Below are 22,786 nucleotides of genomic sequence, written 5' to 3' on the forward strand. Positions count from 1 at the left end.
ACTGTTGAGTGGCTCCTGGACGCGCTCGGGCTGTTCCTTTGGAGACTCTTTCTGGCCTTCCTCCATGGGTTGGTTCTGCTCTGCTAGTCGGGCTCGTTTGACTTCACACGTGGAAGAGTTGTGACCTTCTTCGTCGCAAAAAAAGCATTTTTTGACGACGCCTGTGTAGTATATTAGTGCCCTGCTTCGTCCAAAAAAGAGGACATTCGGGATAGTTTTGCTCATGATTATTTTTACCGAACGGTCACCATTTTTTAAACCTTTTAATTCGGGGTATTCATCCAGACGGTGGGCTTTGATGGTTCCATATTGTCGTAGTGTGGTAAGTATTGCGTCCCACTGTATCCAGGAGGGGAGGTTCTTTATTGTGAGCCAGACACCGTCGTCTTCGATGCTGGTAATCTTGCATAGTTTTTCGTTGATGGACAGCTCTCCATAGGAGACAGCTTGCTGGAGGAAGGCCAGAGTGGTAAAGGTGAGTAGGTAACAACTTTTTCCAACAGGTTGAAGAGTCTCCAAGCACTGTGGTCCAAGTTTTTCGTAGAAGGTCCGAGCGACGTCCAGGAATCCGGCGTCGACTTCAAGCCGGGCAGTCCGTTTTTTTACCTCTGCAGCCATTAAGGCTGCGGAGAGGTCGTCGGTTGAAGGTAAGTCCCAAGAAGGAACGGCGTCAAAAGGTAATGGCAGGAGTCAGCCAAGTCAGGATACGGCGTAGTGACCAGGAACAGCAGCGACAGGTAAGTCTCAGCAGGACCAGGACCAGGAACAGCAGCGGAGTCAGGAACAGCAGAGGAACCGGAAACAGCAGCGGCAGCTTCAGAAGCAGGAACAGGAACAGGAACGTCAGGATACCGGCAGGTAAGTCAGCATCGCAGGAACTAGCTGTATAGCTGGAAAACTTTGATCTTAGCCAAAAGGCCGAGAAGCGATAACCCGCTAGGAGCCGTCACTGTTTAACAAAGTAAAAAGAGAGAATTCGAGCATTTCAAATATTTCATAATTACGTCACCGAATGTTGGTCCTGGTGGGAGATGACAACGTTTGTAGCCATCGCGCGAACAAAGGAGAAGACGATATCTTGAATCCGTGAAATAGAGGTACACCGCCAGGCCCGGACTGGCACTTTTGGGGTCATCGGCTAGAGACAGTAGAGTGGGCCACTTTACCGGGCCGTATGGAAAAAAAATCTAAATGGTGGTTTATAGGACCATAAATAACGTATTAAGTGTACTAGATTCTACGTGAAACGTCAAACGCGTTTAAATGACCATTTAGGAAAAATTTATTATAAGCGAATAGAGCGTTCTATAAAAGTGGACCATAACCGGTCACTTTTCATACAGACTATAGAGCTGGTTCAGCAGGACTAACAACTTTTGTTATTCTTTGGTTTAAGAGAATTCGGCTTATGTCCTGTCTTTATATGAATATTTTAGAGACGTACCTTTTAGGAGTTGTAGGAGGCACCCTAGGTGTTGAAGTATGTTTGGGGTTAAGGATATTTTCATGATCTAAGTTTCATCTTAAACACGTGGATTTGGGACTAGTATTTTCTAGAATTTTGCTTATTTGCCATCATACATTTATTACAAAAATCATTTAAAATAAGAAAAAAGGCGCGGAAAGCAAAGCCGGAAATATGTGAAGCCTAGGCTAGCAACTACGCTACTAATAAAAATTGACTGCTCTCAATTTCTTACGGGTTTGCCAGATAAATATATTTCTCTAAGACGAAAAACCGGCCAAACCTTCACCTCCTCCGAACTCCAAAGGGGGAAAGCACACCACACCAATTTTATAGATTCGTAAACGCGCCTTCCCAATCGACCGCCATCACCTTACAGTCTACGGGGAGGGTGATGAAAAAACTGGTTTGGGGGGGGGGGGGGGGGATGAAATTTCTGCGGTAAAGGGCTTGCTCGTTGGTTGTCTGTACGATAATATCGGCGCCCAGTAAACGTTTCTAAAAAGAGTGTATAGAACGTTCTATTGGAGCCGCATGCAGCCGGTGGCCCTCGGCGATCACCAACCTACCAGGACCTGGCTAGTCGCGGCTTGTCCACCGCTATCAATTACACTCTAGCGGCAACGGCCATATCACGCTGAATACACCGGTTCTCGTCTGATCACCGAAGTTAAGCAGCGTCGAGCGCGGTCAGTACTTGGGAGGGAGACCACCTGGGAACACCGCGTGCCGTTGGCTACTCATTTATTTTCGCGGGATGGGATTTGCGTCTTTTAACAGGAAAATACCTTCATCCTATCATTTTGACGCTGCTTTTTTATGCAATTAAAAGTTCGCCCAGACGATAATATTATTTCGGTCAACTCTTGGCCTTTTTTTAACAACTGGCAGCATCTTTCCGTGAATAAAATACATGTTAGTATCAAAATTGAACAAAATAAAATGGCGAGAAAATTGGTTTTCATTTTATTCTACTTAAGGCTTGTACTTAAAATAGTACTAACTTACTTACTTACTTACTTACTTACTTACTTACTTACTAACTAACTAACTAACTAACTAACTAACTAACTAACTAACTAATTAACTAACTAACTAACTAACTAACTAATTAACTAACTAACTAACTAACTAACTAACTAACTAACGTTTATCTCTAAACAAAAACATTTCCGCGGTAAAATCCACTCTGAAATGGCCTTTTCTGGTTTTGGAATGAAGTCCAAAGTTAAAATTTTATTAACAAATTCTAATTGTGAAATATATTTTTTGTTCTAAATTTTAATCTTAAATGTAATTTAAATAGTTGAATCTAAAAAAGGACTTTTGGAAAATGTTTTATAGAAGGTTTTATCATGGGACAGCCGCATGGATTAGGGGAGTAACCCAAAAATACAAAATATCAAAACAAACCACGAAATTAAATAATAAAACGGAGACAGAGATATATTTTTTAAACAAAATAATATAGCTAACTTTTATCTATTAATTGTTTTAGGTGATGTAGTTTATGTAAAATATAAAAATGAACCTTGGCACAATATAAATTTAATGTCATGTTTTATTGATACTTAGAAAAAGTAACAAACATTTCAAAAGTCAGATCTTTGAGATCATTATTAAAAAAATATAACATTTTAAATCCGAACTCCTCTATAAATATTAAAATTATAAATTCCTAATCTACTTTAACAAAAGATATATCATATTAAGTTTAATACTATTAATGTTAGGAATAATCATGACTTTGAGATAAATAGAACAAAAATGTTTAATTCCAAATATAGTTAATTATAGAGCAATATATAATAAATGATTTTGTACTTACCAAAAATAAGCCTTGCCACTTTATATCTTGGTAATGTAGCTGCCGCGGGCGGCGGGCCCCCGGCGGCGACTCACTGTCCACGGAAGACGGGAAGAGAGAAAAAATGGAGAGGGGCTTATTTCGTGTTTTCTCTTTACGCGGAACATCTTGGCTGGAACCCAATGACCTAAAAATGAGGGGCGCGCTGTCTCTACCCACCATACCGAAACCCGCGAATTTACGTTATGAAAACCGGTTCCTTCAGCCAACCACTTAGAACATGCACGATTTACGAACCTTGGGTTACGAATAAAACCACAGGAATAACACAGAACAACCTCTTTTCGCGCCTTTATTTTACCCCTCTTACTTGCCTCCCGCTCGTCGGCCATTGCCTCTGCCCTAAACGGGGAGTCTAGCATCCACTCCTTGGGTATCCATAATGGAGGAGAGGACTGAAAGGGGGAAAACCAAGCATGGACGCGCCCAGGAAAATACCAAGGAGGATAGGAAGGGAGGCGAAGTAGGAGGGATGAACGCGGCAGCATCCTTGTAAGAAGCTTAGCGGCGGGAAAATTTCGGAAAAATGGCGGCTAGACGTAGCGTAGCTGCCGCAATCTTGCCGCCATTCATCCCTCCTACTTCGCCTCCCTTCCTATCCTCCGTGAAAATACCGCGAAAAAGAGTGTATAACTAGGTAAAAGAAAATTCAAAAACTGGAATCTTTCCGATTCTTCATTATTAACTATTCGACAATAAGGATTTTACCACTTATGACGTCAGAGGGGCAATATATTATAATAAAGAAATATATATAAAGACAGCCAAATAACATTTCCCGGAAATACTGTGTTGCGCAGTGCGCCATTATAAGAGCGTTTGATTTTTGATTTCAAGAGAGAAGTGGGCCGATCCCGGATTTACTGCAATACCAGGCCGACCCGTGGCGGAGGTGGAGCAAGCTCCGACCACTCCGCCGCCGTCCAAAAATAAGTTTAATATCTTGGGCCCCGATGGGACCCGTATCAGATATTAAGCTGATAAGAACAGATACTGAATTTGTTTATTTAAAATTCTGGTCAAGGTTACAAATGTCCGCGGTTATTAAAAAAATTAAATTATCGCGAACATTGTATTGGTCAAAACAATATTTCATATCATAAAAGGAGTCATAACATTTTTAAATATATTTACAGGTTCTTATGTGTTTTACGTCAAGGTAAGTATTTTTAACTTTTCATATTACTTTTAGGAAAAATAATTTTAGAACTAATTTTTTTTTTTCTTTTTTCAGGGTTAACAGAAATCAAGGTAAGTATTTTACGTAAAATTTCATTAGTGTACATTTTTTAGTAAACGCTTAAACATTTAAAAATAAACTTAAATTTAAACTTTTAAAAACTAATCACAATAAATGATTTTTTATAGTTCCAACTTTCCCGTTTTAACGGTGACAATTAAAACATAAAACACAATAAATATTTAAAAAATATAGAAATATCAGAAGTATATTTACAAAAGTGCACCACTGTCCTATTTCTTCCCCTTCTTAGGGTCTTTTTCAATTGGAGGGCTCTGACGACGTTTGAATCGGCGCTGGAGTGCTTCTTGTGCCTTTGCCAGTGCGTCATCCCGCCAGGATAGGACATGGGGCTTGGTTGAGGTCAATACTTTGGCCTGCCGACAAAAGTCCTCAATTTCATTCTTGGGTAGGTGATCCCATGCCCAATTTCGTTCAAAAATTTCCACTTTTCTTTCAGGTTCCTCTGGTGTTGGAGGATCGGATTTCGGCGAGTCTTGGACTTGCCTCTGGGGTGACTTGACCGCATCTGCGTAGCCTGTGACTTTGGCGGGGGATTCAGGTTTCCCTGGGGAAGACTCTGGTGTTGCCAACGACCAACCCTCTTTTGAGCCCTGGAAGTCTCGTGAAGGTCCTGTTTCGTCCATTATGTCGTCGTGGGTGCTTACGTCTGCGGCATCCCCAACCGGAATCGGCGTTCCATTCCTTACTGTTTCTGGTTCTTCATATGACGGGTTCTGGTCAGCGACAGTTTCTGGATTTGGTCGAGCCTTCTTGTTCTTTTTCGGGCAATCCCGAACCTGATGACTGTCTTTACGGCAGTAAAAACACATTCTCTGTATTCCACGGTATGTAATTTGGATACGATGACCGCTTATGGTCATCAGGTTCGGGATTGTGCTCTTCATTCGGACCTCAAGGCGACGAGTACCATTCTTCAAATCTTTAAACGGGCCTTCTTGATAGGTTTCCCAGGACTCGGAGATAACCTCGCAGTATGCGCGAAGAGCAGCTTTTATGAACGATAGTTCCCACCAGCTCGGAGCATCTCGTAACGTGATGTAAGATACCGGATCGGAAATCCCAATTACATCAACTTGTCTGTTTCCGACCATAAGGCCGGCTTCTATGGCCTTCTGGAAACAAGTAGCGTCTTTGAAGGTGACCTGTGCTGCGTCCTTTCCCACAGGCTGGAACACAGTGATTCCATGCGAACCAACGAGCTCGAAGAGAGCTGTAGCAAGGGCGTCGATGGTCACGCCTTCAAACTTGATCCTAGCTGTTGCTTTTTTCATTGCAGCAGCTGGTGGGGAGGACATCGTTGACTGGGCAGGAGCCATGACAACGTTGGTGGCGACCGCCGAGGCGGAGACCGGACCTCAGGAACCGCTGGATGGAGGCAGACGGCAACTGGAACACTGGAACAACAGCTGGAACACGGACTGGGCTGGAAGCAGGAACGGCAGCAAATTTCGAGGCAGCGTGGTAAACCAAACGAGCAGGATCACTCGCCTTTAAGGCGTAAAACACTCCTCGCCCCCCGACTAAGATCTCGGTATAGCACTATTGAAAACAGATACTACACTTTGATCTTAGCCAAAAGGCCGAGAAGCGATAACCCGCTAGGAGCCGTCACTGTTTAACAAAGTAAAAAGAGAGAATTCGAGCATTTCAAATATTTCATAATTACGTCACCGAATGTTGGTCCTGGTGGGAGATGACAACGTTTGTAGCCATCGCGCGAACAAAGGAGAAGACGATATCTTGAATCCGTGAAATAGAGGTACACCGCCAGGCCCGGACTGGCACTTTTGGGGTCATCGGCTAGAGACAGTAGAGTGGGCCACTTTACCGGGCCGTATGGAAAAAAAATCTAAATGGTGGTTTATAGGACCATAAATAACGTATTAAGTGTACTAGATTCTACGTGAAACGTCAAACGCGTTTAAATGACCATTTAGGAAAAATTTATTATAAGCGAATAGAGCGTTCTATAAAAGTGGACCATAACCGGTCACTTTTCATACAGACTATAGAGCTGGTTCAGCAGGACTAACAACTTTTGTTATTCTTTGGTTTAAGAGAATTCGGCTTATGTCCTGTCTTTATATGAATATTTTAGAGACGTACCTTTTAGGAGTTGTAGGAGGCACCCTAGGTGTTGAAGTATGTTTGGGGTTAAGGATATTTTCATGATCTAAGTTTCATCTTAAACACGTGGATTTGGGACTAGTATTTTCTAGAATTTTGCTTATTTGCCATCATACATTTATTACAAAAATCATTTAAAATAAGAAAAAAGGCGCGGAAAGCAAAGCCGGAAATATGTGAAGCCTAGGCTAGCAACTACGCTACTAATAAAAATTGACTGCTCTCAATTTCTTACGGGTTTGCCAGATAAATATATTTCTCTAAGACGAAAAACCGGCCAAACCTTCACCTCCTCCGAACTCCAAAGGGGGAAAGCACACCACACCAATTTTATAGATTCGTAAACGCGCCTTCCCAATCGACCGCCATCACCTTACAGTCTACGGGGAGGGTGATGAAAAAACTGGTTTGGGGGGGGGGGGATGAAATTTCTGCGGTAAAGGGCTTGCTCGTTGGTTGTCTGTACGATAATATCGGCGCCCAGTAAACGTTTCTAAAAAGAGTGTATAGAACGTTCTATTGGAGCCGCATGCAGCCGGTGGCCCTCGGCGATCACCAACCTACCAGGACCTGGCTAGTCGCGGCTTGTCCACCGCTATCAATTACACTCTAGCGGCAACGGCCATATCACGCTGAATACACCGGTTCTCGTCTGATCACCGAAGTTAAGCAGCGTCGAGCGCGGTCAGTACTTGGGAGGGAGACCACCTGGGAACACCGCGTGCCGTTGGCTACTCATTTATTTTCGCGGGATGGGATTTGCGTCTTTTAACAGGAAAATACCTTCATCCTATCATTTTGACGCTGCTTTTTTATGCAATTAAAAGTTCGCCCAGACGATAATATTATTTCGGTCAACTCTTGGCCTTTTTTTAACAACTGGCAGCATCTTTCCGTGAATAAAATACATGTTAGTATCAAAATTGAACAAAATAAAATGGCGAGAAAATTGGTTTTCATTTTATTCTACTTAAGGCTTGTACTTAAAATAGTACTAACTTACTTACTTACTTACTTACTTACTTACTTACTTACTAACTAACTAACTAACTAACTAACTAACTAACTAACTAACTAACTAACTAATTAACTAACTAACTAACTAACTAACTAATTAACTAACTAACTAACTAACTAACTAACTAACTAACGTTTATCTCTAAACAAAAACATTTCCGCGGTAAAATCCACTCTGAAATGGCCTTTTCTGGTTTTGGAATGAAGTCCAAAGTTAAAATTTTATTAACAAATTCTAATTGTGAAATATATTTTTTGTTCTAAATTTTAATCTTAAATGTAATTTAAATAGTTGAATCTAAAAAAGGACTTTTGGAAAATGTTTTATAGAAGGTTTTATCATGGGACAGCCGCATGGATTAGGGGAGTAACCCAAAAATACAAAATATCAAAACAAACCACGAAATTAAATAATAAAACGGAGACAGAGATATATTTTTTAAACAAAATAATATAGCTAACTTTTATCTATTAATTGTTTTAGGTGATGTAGTTTATGTAAAATATAAAAATGAACCTTGGCACAATATAAATTTAATGTCATGTTTTATTGATACTTAGAAAAAGTAACAAACATTTCAAAAGTCAGATCTTTGAGATCATTATTAAAAAAATATAACATTTTAAATCCGAACTCCTCTATAAATATTAAAATTATAAATTCCTAATCTACTTTAACAAAAGATATATCATATTAAGTTTAATACTATTAATGTTAGGAATAATCATGACTTTGAGATAAATAGAACAAAAATGTTTAATTCCAAATATAGTTAATTATAGAGCAATATATAATAAATGATTTTGTACTTACCAAAAATAAGCCTTGCCACTTTATATCTTGGTAATGTAGCTGCCGCGGGCGGCGGGCCCCCGGCGGCGACTCACTGTCCACGGAAGACGGGAAGAGAGAAAAAATGGAGAGGGGCTTATTTCGTGTTTTCTCTTTACGCGGAACATCTTGGCTGGAACCCAATGACCTAAAAATGAGGGGCGCGCTGTCTCTACCCACCATACCGAAACCCGCGAATTTACGTTATGAAAACCGGTTCCTTCAGCCAACCACTTAGAACATGCACGATTTACGAACCTTGGGTTACGAATAAAACCACAGGAATAACACAGAACAACCTCTTTTCGCGCCTTTATTTTACCCCTCTTACTTGCCTCCCGCTCGTCGGCCATTGCCTCTGCCCTAAACGGGGAGTCTAGCATCCACTCCTTGGGTATCCATAATGGAGGAGAGGACTGAAAGGGGGAAAACCAAGCATGGACGCGCCCAGGAAAATACCAAGGAGGATAGGAAGGGAGGCGAAGTAGGAGGGATGAACGCGGCAGCATCCTTGTAAGAAGCTTAGCGGCGGGAAAATTTCGGAAAAATGGCGGCTAGACGTAGCGTAGCTGCCGCAATCTTGCCGCCATTCATCCCTCCTACTTCGCCTCCCTTCCTATCCTCCGTGAAAATACCGCGAAAAAGAGTGTATAACTAGGTAAAAGAAAATTCAAAAACTGGAATCTTTCCGATTCTTCATTATTAACTATTCGACAATAAGGATTTTACCACTTATGACGTCAGAGGGGCAATATATTATAATAAAGAAATATATATAAAGACAGCCAAATAACATTTCCCGGAAATACTGTGTTGCGCAGTGCGCCATTATAAGAGCGTTTGATTTTTGATTTCAAGAGAGAAGTGGGCCGATCCCGGATTTACTGCAATACCAGGCCGACCCGTGGCGGAGGTGGAGCAAGCTCCGACCACTCCGCCGCCGTCCAAAAATAAGTTTAATATCTTGGGCCCCGATGGGACCCGTATCAGATATTAAGCTGATAAGAACAGATACTTTTAATAGTTTATTAAAAGATTCGTTTCGTTACAAAAATTACATTCAAGTCATTTGTTCGCGTTTTAAGTTAATTTAAATTAGCGCGAACACTCGTTAAAAGATAAAAAGAAACATTGTAAAAAAAAAAACGAGTAAAGAACTATGTGAAAATTTAAAAATTAAATTTAAAACATATTTTTGCCTTTTTTCACTTCTTTTTCTGGAGTTTTACTACGTCGTCTCTTTGGATAGTTTTTTAAAAGTTCGATGATTTGTGCCGCTTGGTCTTCTGCTCGTTTGGTTAGGATGGGTGAACGTGTGGGTGCTCTGGAGTTGATTTTTGCAAGAAGGGCTTGAAGTTCGGTTTTCCTCAATAGATGTAAATGTAGTTGTGACGGATCGGTATAATTCCACTCTGATGGATCAAATCGGGGTCTGGAGTTGTTGTCGGAGTCAATGGATTCGGGTTCGCTTTCGGGTTCTAGGTCATCGTGATGTGGTGGAGATTTCAAGGCGTCGGCGTATTGGCTTGTTTGGACTGGAGGTTCTGCGTTTCTCTTGTATGGTTCTGGTGATGTTAAAGTCCAGCTCTCTTCAGAGCTTTTGGAGTCGTCGGATGCGGTAAGTATGGGTGATTTGCTGGTTTGGGGTTCTTGATTTTCTTCCAGGTTGTTTTCTAGTGTGGTGGCGTTGGCAAGAGCAGATGTGGAACTTCGGTGTGGTTCAGGATCTTTGGGTAAGTCTTTTTTGGCTACCGGCTTGTCTGCCGTCTTTTCCTTCTTTGCGACACAGGCAGAGGCAAAGTGCCCCTCCTGGTCACAGAAGAAGCATTTCTTTGAAACGCCGGGATAGTAGACCAGAGCCCGACTGCGGCCGAAGTAAAGGACATTAGGTATAGTTTGAGTAATTCGTATTTTTACCGCTCTGTCTCCATTTTTAACTCCTTTTAGTTCTTTATATTCATCTAAACGATGAGCCTTTATTTCGCCGTACTGACGTAGGGTTGTCAATATGGCGTCCCATTGGATCCATGGTGGTAAATTCTTGATCGTCAGCCAGACGCCATCATCCTCGACGCTGGTGACTCTGCAGGTCTTGTTGCCGATTGTTAATTCTCCGTAAGAGACCGCTTGCTGTAGAAAGGCAAGGGTTGCGAAGGTAAGTAAGAATGCCTCCTTACCAACAGGTTGCAACGTCTCGATGGATTCAAGACCGAGCTTCTCGTGGAAAGCCTGAGCGACTTCCAGGAAGCCGGCGTCGACGTCCAGTCGAGCAGTTCGTTTTCTCACCTCCATAGCCATCCTGGCTATGGAGAGATCGTCAGGTGAAGTTAGGTCCCAGGAAGGAACAGCGTCAAGTAGCAATGGCAAAAGCCAGCCAGGTCAGGATACAGCGTAGACGTCCGGAACAGCAGCGACAGGTAAGTAGCAGCGGAACCAGGACCAGGAACAGCAGCGGAACCAGGATCAGCAACGGAACCAGGAACAGCAGCGGCAGCTTCGGAAGCAGGAACAGGAACAGGCACGTCAGGAAACCGGCAGGTAAGTCAACATCACAGGAACAGGCTGAGAAGCGTATACGTCGCTTAACGGCCTTTCGGCCAAGATTTCAGCGAAATAGCTGGGAACAGATACTACACTTTGATCTTAGCCAAAAGGCCGAGAAGCGATAACCCGCTAGGAGCCGTCACTGTTTAACAAAGTAAAAAGAGAGAATTCGAGCATTTCAAATATTTCATAATTACGTCACCGAATGTTGGTCCTGGTGGGAGATGACAACGTTTGTAGCCATCGCGCGAACAAAGGAGAAGACGATATCTTGAATCCGTGAAATAGAGGTACACCGCCAGGCCCGGACTGGCACTTTTGGGGTCATCGGCTAGAGACAGTAGAGTGGGCCACTTTACCGGGCCGTATGGAAAAAAAATCTAAATGGTGGTTTATAGGACCATAAATAACGTATTAAGTGTACTAGATTCTACGTGAAACGTCAAACGCGTTTAAATGACCATTTAGGAAAAATTTATTATAAGCGAATAGAGCGTTCTATAAAAGTGGACCATAACCGGTCACTTTTCATACAGACTATAGAGCTGGTTCAGCAGGACTAACAACTTTTGTTATTCTTTGGTTTAAGAGAATTCGGCTTATGTCCTGTCTTTATATGAATATTTTAGAGACGTACCTTTTAGGAGTTGTAGGAGGCACCCTAGGTGTTGAAGTATGTTTGGGGTTAAGGATATTTTCATGATCTAAGTTTCATCTTAAACACGTGGATTTGGGACTAGTATTTTCTAGAATTTTGCTTATTTGCCATCATACATTTATTACAAAAATCATTTAAAATAAGAAAAAAGGCGCGGAAAGCAAAGCCGGAAATATGTGAAGCCTAGGCTAGCAACTACGCTACTAATAAAAATTGACTGCTCTCAATTTCTTACGGGTTTGCCAGATAAATATATTTCTCTAAGACGAAAAACCGGCCAAACCTTCACCTCCTCCGAACTCCAAAGGGGGAAAGCACACCACACCAATTTTATAGATTCGTAAACGCGCCTTCCCAATCGACCGCCATCACCTTACAGTCTACGGGGAGGGTGATGAAAAAACTGGTTTGGGGGGGGGGGGGGGGATGAAATTTCTGCGGTAAAGGGCTTGCTCGTTGGTTGTCTGTACGATAATATCGGCGCCCAGTAAACGTTTCTAAAAAGAGTGTATAGAACGTTCTATTGGAGCCGCATGCAGCCGGTGGCCCTCGGCGATCACCAACCTACCAGGACCTGGCTAGTCGCGGCTTGTCCACCGCTATCAATTACACTCTAGCGGCAACGGCCATATCACGCTGAATACACCGGTTCTCGTCTGATCACCGAAGTTAAGCAGCGTCGAGCGCGGTCAGTACTTGGGAGGGAGACCACCTGGGAACACCGCGTGCCGTTGGCTACTCATTTATTTTCGCGGGATGGGATTTGCGTCTTTTAACAGGAAAATACCTTCATCCTATCATTTTGACGCTGCTTTTTTATGCAATTAAAAGTTCGCCCAGACGATAATATTATTTCGGTCAACTCTTGGCCTTTTTTTAACAACTGGCAGCATCTTTCCGTGAATAAAATACATGTTAGTATCAAAATTGAACAAAATAAAATGGCGAGAAAATTGGTTTTCATTTTATTCTACTTAAGGCTTGTACTTAAAATAGTACTAACTTACTTACTTACTTACTTACTTACTTACTTACTTACTAACTAACTAACTAACTAACTAACTAACTAACTAACTAACTAACTAACTAACTAACTAATTAACTAACTAACTAACTAACTAACTAACTAACTAACGTTTATCTCTAAACAAAAACATTTCCGCGGTAAAATCCACTCTGAAATGGCCTTTTCTGGTTTTGGAATGAAGTCCAAAGTTAAAATTTTATTAACAAATTCTAATTGTGAAATATATTTTTTGTTCTAAATTTTAATCTTAAATGTAATTTAAATAGTTGAATCTAAAAAAGGACTTTTGGAAAATGTTTTATAGAAGGTTTTATCATGGGACAGCCGCATGGATTAGGGGAGTAACCCAAAAATACAAAATATCAAAACAAACCACGAAATTAAATAATAAAACGGAGACAGAGATATATTTTTTAAACAAAATAATATAGCTAACTTTTATCTATTAATTGTTTTAGGTGATGTAGTTTATGTAAAATATAAAAATGAACCTTGGCACAATATAAATTTAATGTCATGTTTTATTGATACTTAGAAAAAGTAACAAACATTTCAAAAGTCAGATCTTTGAGATCATTATTAAAAAAATATAACATTTTAAATCCGAACTCCTCTATAAATATTAAAATTATAAATTCCTAATCTACTTTAACAAAAGATATATCATATTAAGTTTAATACTATTAATGTTAGGAATAATCATGACTTTGAGATAAATAGAACAAAAATGTTTAATTCCAAATATAGTTAATTATAGAGCAATATATAATAAATGATTTTGTACTTACCAAAAATAAGCCTTGCCACTTTATATCTTGGTAATGTAGCTGCCGCGGGCGGCGGGCCCCCGGCGGCGACTCACTGTCCACGGAAGACGGGAAGAGAGAAAAAATGGAGAGGGGCTTATTTCGTGTTTTCTCTTTACGCGGAACATCTTGGCTGGAACCCAATGACCTAAAAATGAGGGGCGCGCTGTCTCTACCCACCATACCGAAACCCGCGAATTTACGTTATGAAAACCGGTTCCTTCAGCCAACCACTTAGAACATGCACGATTTACGAACCTTGGGTTACGAATAAAACCACAGGAATAACACAGAACAACCTCTTTTCGCGCCTTTATTTTACCCCTCTTACTTGCCTCCCGCTCGTCGGCCATTGCCTCTGCCCTAAACGGGGAGTCTAGCATCCACTCCTTGGGTATCCATAATGGAGGAGAGGACTGAAAGGGGGAAAACCAAGCATGGACGCGCCCAGGAAAATACCAAGGAGGATAGGAAGGGAGGCGAAGTAGGAGGGATGAACGCGGCAGCATCCTTGTAAGAAGCTTAGCGGCGGGAAAATTTCGGAAAAATGGCGGCTAGACGTAGCGTAGCTGCCGCAATCTTGCCGCCATTCATCCCTCCTACTTCGCCTCCCTTCCTATCCTCCGTGAAAATACCGCGAAAAAGAGTGTATAACTAGGTAAAAGAAAATTCAAAAACTGGAATCTTTCCGATTCTTCATTATTAACTATTCGACAATAAGGATTTTACCACTTATGACGTCAGAGGGGCAATATATTATAATAAAGAAATATATATAAAGACAGCCAAATAACATTTCCCGGAAATACTGTGTTGCGCAGTGCGCCATTATAAGAGCGTTTGATTTTTGATTTCAAGAGAGAAGTGGGCCGATCCCGGATTTACTGCAATACCAGGCCGACCCGTGGCGGAGGTGGAGCAAGCTCCGACCACTCCGCCGCCGTCCAAAAATAAGTTTAATATCTTGGGCCCCGATGGGACCCGTATCAGATATTAAGCTGATAAGAACAGATACTGAATTTGTTTATTTAAAATTCGTTGTCAAGGTTACAAGTGTCCGCGTTATTAAAAAATTTAAATTATCGCGAACACTGTATTAAACAAAAAAATGGATTGTTGCATACATCAGTCAAAGCGCTAAACGAGCGTAAAAATACTTGTTGTTCCAAAAATAAAATTAGACGCGATAATTTACAATACTATTTACAGTTATCTACATGTCGAGTGAAGGTAAGTAAATATAATTTACTTCAGGTATTAGTATCCTATAAATTAATTTAAATTTAAGCATACAATTCTAATTTTTTCTTTTTGTTTTTCAGGTTCTACAGTTTTCAAGGTAAGTATATCAGGTAAGTTTTTTTTTTTTAACAATAGGTTCTAAATAATTTTTAAATTTTCTTTTACAGGGTAAACAGGTTCCGCGGTACGTATCAGGTGAGCTATTCATATTAAGCATACAATAATCTTTTAAAATTTATATAAAAATAACTTTTAAAATTGTAAAGTTAAAATTTACAATAAAAGCGTATTTAAAACTAAGAAAGTAATTTAAAAACATATTTACATATCACCATAAGGGCCTATTTTTTCCCTTTTTTGGTAAATGTTCCTGATGGGGAAGTCTGTACTCGTTTCCTGCGAGTCTGCAAAGTTTGACGTGCCTCAGTTAAGAATTCTTCACGCCATCTGAGTAGCTCAGGTGACTCCGTGACAAAGTTTCCTGCACGCTGGCAAAAGTTCTCTATTTCGCAATCGGTCATTTCTGAAAACTGCCAATCTCGTTCGTAGATCGGACTCTCGTATACTGGGTGTTTCGAGTTGGGAGATGACTCTGGAACGGGTGTGCGCTGTGGCGGAGTCTTCACAGCGTTTGCGTAGCCGTTAGACATTTTTGGCAATTCAGATGCTTTAAGGGAAGACTTTGGCGAAGAGAGACTCCAGCCATCTTCACCCCCCTCAAAACACCCTACTTCTGGTATAGATTCGTCCATCTGTTCTTGATGGTCAGCAGCATCGGTAGCGGTTTCCCGTTCTGCCAGTGGTGCTGGGGTCGAGTTTCGTAAGTTGCCAGTGTCTTCGGGGGCTGGAATATGCCCTAGGATGTCCGAATCTTCTGGAGCTGATTGCGCCTTTTTCTTTTTCTTCTTCGGGCAATCCCGAACCTGATGACTGTCTTTACGGCAGTAAAAACACATTCGCTGGACACCTTGATAGACAAGTTGGATGCGATGCCCGCTGATGGTCATCAGGTTCGGGATTGGACTCTTGATCTTTACTTCTAGCCGCCGATTTCCATTGCGGACGTCTTTTAACGGGCCTTTTTGAAATGTTTCCCATGTTTCTGAGAGTACCTCACAATAATTCTTTAAGGCAGATTTCAGAAAGGGTAGCTCCCACCAGCTGGGAGCATCCTTGATTGTTATCTGCGTAACCGGATCGGCGACTCCAACGATGTTGAGGTGCTTGTCACCGACAATAATGCCGGCATCCACAGCCTTCTGATAGCAGAAAGCATCTTTAAAGGTGATCTGGCATTCCGCTTTTCCAATCATCTGGAAGACGGTGATACTCTTGGGGCCAATGCAGTCGAAAAGAGCTACAGCCAAATCTTCTACATTGACCCCGTCGAACTTGATTCTTGCCGTGGCCTTCTTGGAGGACGAAGGCTCGGACTGTGGTTTACACGGCAGCGACGACACGGCAGGCATGGCGACGATGGTGGTGACCGCCGAAGCGGAAACCGGATACTCAGGAACCGCTGGGATGAGCCAAACAGCGACTGGAACGCAGGAGCAGGAACAGGAACTTCAACTGGCACAGGAACTGGGTCGGTGTAGAATGCCGAATCAGCTTGGCAGGTAGACGAGCAGGCACGTATAACTCGCCTTAAAGGCGTATAAACACTTCTCGGCTTAGACTAAGATCGCGGTATAGAACTGATATTGGAAACAGATACTACACTTTGATCTTAGCCAAAAGGCCGAGAAGCGATAACCCGCTAGGAGCCGTCACTGTTTAACAAAGTAAAAAGAGAGAATTCGAGCATTTCAAATATTTCATAATTACGTCACCGAATGTTGGTCCTGGTGGGAGATGACAACGTTTGTAGCCATCGCGCGAACAAAGGAGAAGACGATATCTTGAATCCGTGAAATAGAGGTACACCGCCAGGCCCGGACTGGCACTTTTGGGGTCATCGGCTAGAGACAGTAGAGTGGGCCACTTTACCGGGCCGTATGGAAAAAAAATCTAAATGGTGGTTTATAGGACCATAAATAACGTATTAAGTGTACTAGATTCTACGTGAAACGTCAAACGCGTTTAAATGACCATTTAGGAAAAATTTATTATAAGCGAATAGAGCGTTCTATAAAAGTGGACCATAACCGGTCACTTTTCATACAGACTATAGAGCTGGTTCAGCAGGACTAACAACTTTTGTTATTCTTTGGTTTAAGAGAATTCGGCTTATGTCCTGTCTTTATATGAATATTTTAGAGACGTACCTTTTAGGAGTTGTAGGAGGCACCCTAGGTGTTGAAGTATGTTTGGGGTTAAGGATATTTTCATGATCTAAGTTTCATCTTAAACACGTGGATTTGGGACTAGTATTTTCTAGAATTTTGCTTATTTGCCATCATACATTTATTACAAAAATCATTTAAAATAAGAAAAAAGGCGCGGAAAGCAAAGCCGGAAATATGTGAAGCCTAGGCTAGCAACTACGCTACTAATAAAAATTGACTGCTCTCAATTTCTTACGGGTTTGCCAGATAAATATATTTCTCTAAGACGAAAAACCGGCCAAACCTTCACCTCCTCCGAACTCCAAAGGGGGAAAGCACACCACACCAATTTTATAGATTCGTAAACGCGCCTTCCCAATCGACCGCCATCACCTTACAGTCTACGGGGAGGGTGATGAAAAAACTGGTTTGGGGGGGGGGGGGGGATGAAATTTCTGCGGTAAAGGGCTTGCTCGTTGGTTGTCTGTACGATAATATCGGCGCCCAGTAAACGTTTCTAAAAAGAGTGTATAGAACGTTCTATTGGAGCCGCATGCAGCCGGTGGCCCTCGGCGATCACCAACCTACCAGGACCTGGCTAGTCGCGGCTTGTCCACCGCTATCAATTACACTCTAGCGGCAACGGCCATATCACGCTGAATACACCGGTTCTCGTCTGATCACCGAAGTTAAGCAGCGTCGAGCGCGGTCAGTACTTGGGAGGGAGACCACCTGGGAACACCGCGTGCCGTTGGCTACTCATTTATTTTCGCGGGATGGGATTTGCGTCTTTTAACAGGAAAATACCTTCATCCTATCATTTTGACGCTGCTTTTTTATGCAATTAAAAGTTCGCCCAGACGATAATATTATTTCGGTCAACTCTTGGCCTTTTTTTAACAACTGGCAGCATCTTTCCGTGAATAAAATACATGTTAGTATCAAAATTGAACAAAATAAAATGGCGAGAAAATTGGTTTTCATTTTATTCTACTTAAGGCTTGTACTTAAAATAGTACTAACTTACTTACTTACTTACTTACTTACTTACTTACTTACTAACTAACTAACTAACTAACTAACTAACTAACTAATTAACTAACTAACTAACTAACTAACTAATTAACTAACTAACTAACTAACTAACTAACTAACTAACGTTTATCTCTAAACAAAAACATTTCCGCGGTAAAATCCACTCTGAAATGGCCTTTTCTGGTTTTGGAATGAAGTCCAAAGTTAAAATTTTATTAACAAATTCTAATTGTGAAATATATTTTTTGTTCTAAATTTTAATCTTAAATGTAATTTAAATAGTTGAATCTAAAAAAGGACTTTTGGAAAATGTTTTATAGAAGGTTTTATCATGGGACAGCCGCATGGATTAGGGGAGTAACCCAAAAATACAAAATATCAAAACAAACCACGAAATTAAATAATAAAACGGAGACAGAGATATATTTTTTAAACAAAATAATATAGCTAACTTTTATCTATTAATTGTTTTAGGTGATGTAGTTTATGTAAAATATAAAAATGAACCTTGGCACAATATAAATTTAATGTCATGTTTTATTGATACTTAGAAAAAGTAACAAACATTTCAAAAGTCAGATCTTTGAGATCATTATTAAAAAAATATAACATTTTAAATCCGAACTCCTCTATAAATATTAAAATTATAAATTCCTAATCTACTTTAACAAAAGATATATCATATTAAGTTTAATACTATTAATGTTAGGAATAATCATGACTTTGAGATAAATAGAACAAAAATGTTTAATTCCAAATATAGTTAATTATAGAGCAATATATAATAAATGATTTTGTACTTACCAAAAATAAGCCTTGCCACTTTATATCTTGGTAATGTAGCTGCCGCGGGCGGCGGGCCCCCGGCGGCGACTCACTGTCCACGGAAGACGGGAAGAGAGAAAAAATGGAGAGGGGCTTATTTCGTGTTTTCTCTTTACGCGGAACATCTTGGCTGGAACCCAATGACCTAAAAATGAGGGGCGCGCTGTCTCTACCCACCATACCGAAACCCGCGAATTTACGTTATGAAAACCGGTTCCTTCAGCCAACCACTTAGAACATGCACGATTTACGAACCTTGGGTTACGAATAAAACCACAGGAATAACACAGAACAACCTCTTTTCGCGCCTTTATTTTACCCCTCTTACTTGCCTCCCGCTCGTCGGCCATTGCCTCTGCCCTAAACGGGGAGTCTAGCATCCACTCCTTGGGTATCCATAATGGAGGAGAGGACTGAAAGGGGGAAAACCAAGCATGGACGCGCCCAGGAAAATACCAAGGAGGATAGGAAGGGAGGCGAAGTAGGAGGGATGAACGCGGCAGCATCCTTGTAAGAAGCTTAGCGGCGGGAAAATTTCGGAAAAATGGCGGCTAGACGTAGCGTAGCTGCCGCAATCTTGCCGCCATTCATCCCTCCTACTTCGCCTCCCTTCCTATCCTCCGTGAAAATACCGCGAAAAAGAGTGTATAACTAGGTAAAAGAAAATTCAAAAACTGGAATCTTTCCGATTCTTCATTATTAACTATTCGACAATAAGGATTTTACCACTTATGACGTCAGAGGGGCAATATATTATAATAAAGAAATATATATAAAGACAGCCAAATAACATTTCCCGGAAATACTGTGTTGCGCAGTGCGCCATTATAAGAGCGTTTGATTTTTGATTTCAAGAGAGAAGTGGGCCGATCCCGGATTTACTGCAATACCAGGCCGACCCGTGGCGGAGGTGGAGCAAGCTCCGACCACTCCGCCGCCGTCCAAAAATAAGTTTAATATCTTGGGCCCCGATGGGACCCGTATCAGATATTAAGCTGATAAGAACAGATACTGAATTTGTTTATTTAAATTCTTGTCATAAATACATTTTTCCGCGGTTAAATTAAAGTTAAATTATCGCGGAAGAAGCAGGTCAAATGTTCAAAAAACACTAATACAATTTTCTCTTTACAGAGTAGTCAAAAAAGGTAAGTATAACTATGGTTTTTCTTTTTAACAGGTATTATGTTTGTAAAATTCAGGTAAGTACAATAAATTTAAAACTCCTTCAGACTTTACTATTTACAATGTAACTAAAAAACAATAAGCGTAGTAAACCATTTAATTTATATTTCCGAAAAACGCGAAATATAAAAAATTCCTAAAAATCAATACGTTACATAGTCATCGTACACCTCGGCACTGGTTTGCGCTTTAACAGCGTCGGCCGCGGTCTTGCTTTCGATGTTAACCCTCTTTTCAGTCCTGGCTTTATCCCCTGGGGAGGAACTCTGACGTCTTTTGTTAATTGTCTTTCTTAAGGCTGTGGCTCGCTTGATCAAGAAAAGCCTCCTAGCCGATGATAAGTCGTTATAGGTGCTGAGTGCCGCCACGTATTTTTCGAAATCATTAGGCAAAAACTTCTTAAGGTAGTCTTCGTCCTCTTTAGTCCATATAAGATCGGTGCAGTGTCTGCTTGTTTTGTAGACGGATGCATCGGATGGGTGATGCTCTACTGTATCGCTCTCTTGAGCCGTATTGTCGCTAGGTTTCTGACCTGGCCGGTCCGGGATCTCCCCCACTTCGTCTCCGACTTTGGACTCCGGAGCACCGCCATCAGCGTCTTCCCCATTTGGTCCGTCGCTTTCGGGTGGTGACTCCCTATTCGGCTCCCCAGCTGAGAGAACCTTTTGCCGTTTCTTCGGACAGTCACGCACCTGGTGGCTGTCCTTGCGGCAATAGAAGCACATCCTGTGCACGCCCTCGTACGTGATTTGGATGCGTTGACCTTGGATTGTCATGAGGTTCGGGATGGCAGACTTAAATTTAACGGCCAAGCGTCTCGTGCCGGTCTTGAGGCCCTTTAGAGGCCCCTTCTGGAAGGTCTCCCATGTCTCCGATTGGACATCGCAGTGGATACGGAGGGCTGTCTTTAGAATTGACAGGGCCCACCAGCTTGGAACTCCTTGAACAGTGATGTAGCGGACAGGGTCTACGATACTCATGACATCCAAATGACGGTCTCCGACAATGACTCCGGAGTCGACAGCCTTTTGAAAACTTTCAAAATCTTTGAACGTGATTTGCACTTCAGATTTTCCAATTAGCTGGAAAACCTCAATGCATTGCTGGCCGATGTGGTTGAGAAGGGCCGAAGCCAGATCGTCAACTGGAACATCTTCAAACTTGATTCTCGCAGAATTCTTTTTCAGATCAGCGGACAAGACAGGCATCTTGGACGAAGCAGGGGGCATGGCTACCACCACTGCGGACGTCAAGAGACAACGGGATACGGACCCAGGAACCACCAGAGGGCGATCCCCGAGAGGCGTCGGCGAGGAGACCAGGAACTAGCAGCGACAGGTAAGTAGCAGCCGAACCAGGACCAGGAACAGGAACAGCAGCGGAATCAGGAACAGCAACGGAACCGGAAACAGCAGCGGCAACTTCAAGAGCAGGAACAGGAACAGGCACGACAGGATACCGGCAGGTAAGTCAGCATCTCAGGAACTAGCTGGAAAGCTGGGAAACTCGCTTAACGGCCTTTCGGCCAAGATTTCAGCGAAATAGCTGGGAACAGATACTACACTTTGATCTTAGCCAAAAGGCCGAGAAGCGATAACCCGCTAGGAGCCGTCACTGTTTAACAAAGTAAAAAGAGAGAATTCGAGCATTTCAAATATTTCATAATTACGTCACCGAATGTTGGTCCTGGTGGGAGATGACAACGTTTGTAGCCATCGCGCGAACAAAGGAGAAGACGATATCTTGAATCCGTGAAATAGAGGTACACCGCCAGGCCCGGACTGGCACTTTTGGGGTCATCGGCTAGAGACAGTAGAGTGGGCCACTTTACCGGGCCGTATGGAAAAAAAATCTAAATGGTGGTTTATAGGACCATAAATAACGTATTAAGTGTACTAGATTCTACGTGAAACGTCAAACGCGTTTAAATGACCATTTAGGAAAAATTTATTATAAGCGAATAGAGCGTTCTATAAAAGTGGACCATAACCGGTCACTTTTCATACAGACTATAGAGCTGGTTCAGCAGGACTAACAACTTTTGTTATTCTTTGGTTTAAGAGAATTCGGCTTATGTCCTGTCTTTATATGAATATTTTAGAGACGTACCTTTTAGGAGTTGTAGGAGGCACCCTAGGTGTTGAAGTATGTTTGGGGTTAAGGATATTTTCATGATCTAAGTTTCATCTTAAACACGTGGATTTGGGACTAGTATTTTCTAGAATTTTGCTTATTTGCCATCATACATTTATTACAAAAATCATTTAAAATAAGAAAAAAGGCGCGGAAAGCAAAGCCGGAAATATGTGAAGCCTAGGCTAGCAACTACGCTACTAATAAAAATTGACTGCTCTCAATTTCTTACGGGTTTGCCAGATAAATATATTTCTCTAAGACGAAAAACCGGCCAAACCTTCACCTCCTCCGAACTCCAAAGGGGGAAAGCACACCACACCAATTTTATAGATTCGTAAACGCGCCTTCCCAATCGACCGCCATCACCTTACAGTCTACGGGGAGGGTGATGAAAAAACTGGTTTGGGGGGGGGGGGGGGATGAAATTTCTGCGGTAAAGGGCTTGCTCGTTGGTTGTCTGTACGATAATATCGGCGCCCAGTAAACGTT

The 22,786-nt window shown here is 41.7% G+C and overlaps 6 non-coding genes and 6 pseudogenes across 6 annotated transcripts; 4 read left to right on the forward strand and 8 right to left on the reverse strand.

Annotated features, from left to right (window-relative positions):
• Positions 1–2,084: 2,084 nt before the first annotated feature.
• On the forward strand, positions 2,085–2,203 carry LOC149938323 (5S ribosomal RNA). Its single transcript, XR_016481976.1, has one exon. It is a non-coding gene; the product is annotated as a 5S ribosomal RNA (ribosomal RNA).
• Positions 2,204–4,170: 1,967 nt separating this feature from the next.
• LOC149938324 (U2 spliceosomal RNA) lies at positions 4,171–4,349 on the reverse strand (annotated as a pseudogene).
• A 1,689-nt stretch (positions 4,350–6,038) lies between these two features.
• Positions 6,039–6,188, reverse strand: LOC149938325 (U2 spliceosomal RNA; annotated as a pseudogene).
• A 1,149-nt stretch (positions 6,189–7,337) lies between these two features.
• LOC149938326 (5S ribosomal RNA) lies at positions 7,338–7,456 on the forward strand. The gene has a single exon (XR_016481977.1). It is a non-coding gene; the product is annotated as a 5S ribosomal RNA (ribosomal RNA).
• A 1,975-nt stretch (positions 7,457–9,431) lies between these two features.
• On the reverse strand, positions 9,432–9,609 carry LOC149938327 (U2 spliceosomal RNA; annotated as a pseudogene).
• A 1,486-nt stretch (positions 9,610–11,095) lies between these two features.
• LOC149938328 (U2 spliceosomal RNA) lies at positions 11,096–11,239 on the reverse strand (annotated as a pseudogene).
• Positions 11,240–12,392: 1,153 nt separating this feature from the next.
• LOC149938329 (5S ribosomal RNA) lies at positions 12,393–12,511 on the forward strand. The gene has a single exon (XR_016481978.1). It is a non-coding gene; the product is annotated as a 5S ribosomal RNA (ribosomal RNA).
• Positions 12,512–14,466: 1,955 nt separating this feature from the next.
• Positions 14,467–14,657, reverse strand: LOC149938330 (U2 spliceosomal RNA). Its single transcript, XR_016481699.1, has one exon. It is a non-coding gene; the product is annotated as a U2 spliceosomal RNA (small nuclear RNA).
• A 1,786-nt stretch (positions 14,658–16,443) lies between these two features.
• LOC149938331 (U2 spliceosomal RNA) lies at positions 16,444–16,602 on the reverse strand (annotated as a pseudogene).
• Positions 16,603–17,754: 1,152 nt separating this feature from the next.
• Positions 17,755–17,873, forward strand: LOC149938332 (5S ribosomal RNA). Its single transcript, XR_016481979.1, has one exon. It is a non-coding gene; the product is annotated as a 5S ribosomal RNA (ribosomal RNA).
• Positions 17,874–19,832: 1,959 nt separating this feature from the next.
• LOC149938333 (U2 spliceosomal RNA) lies at positions 19,833–20,024 on the reverse strand. The gene has a single exon (XR_016481673.1). It is a non-coding gene; the product is annotated as a U2 spliceosomal RNA (small nuclear RNA).
• Positions 20,025–21,653: 1,629 nt separating this feature from the next.
• On the reverse strand, positions 21,654–21,756 carry LOC149938334 (U2 spliceosomal RNA; annotated as a pseudogene).
• Positions 21,757–22,786: the final 1,030 nt, after the last annotated feature.

Source organism: Leiobunum rupestre, chromosome 6, assembly GCF_980474605.1.
Source record: "Leiobunum rupestre chromosome 6, qqLeiRupe1.1.hap1, whole genome shotgun sequence".
In the NCBI taxonomy this organism is placed as follows: domain Eukaryota; kingdom Metazoa; phylum Arthropoda; class Arachnida; order Opiliones; family Sclerosomatidae; genus Leiobunum; species Leiobunum rupestre.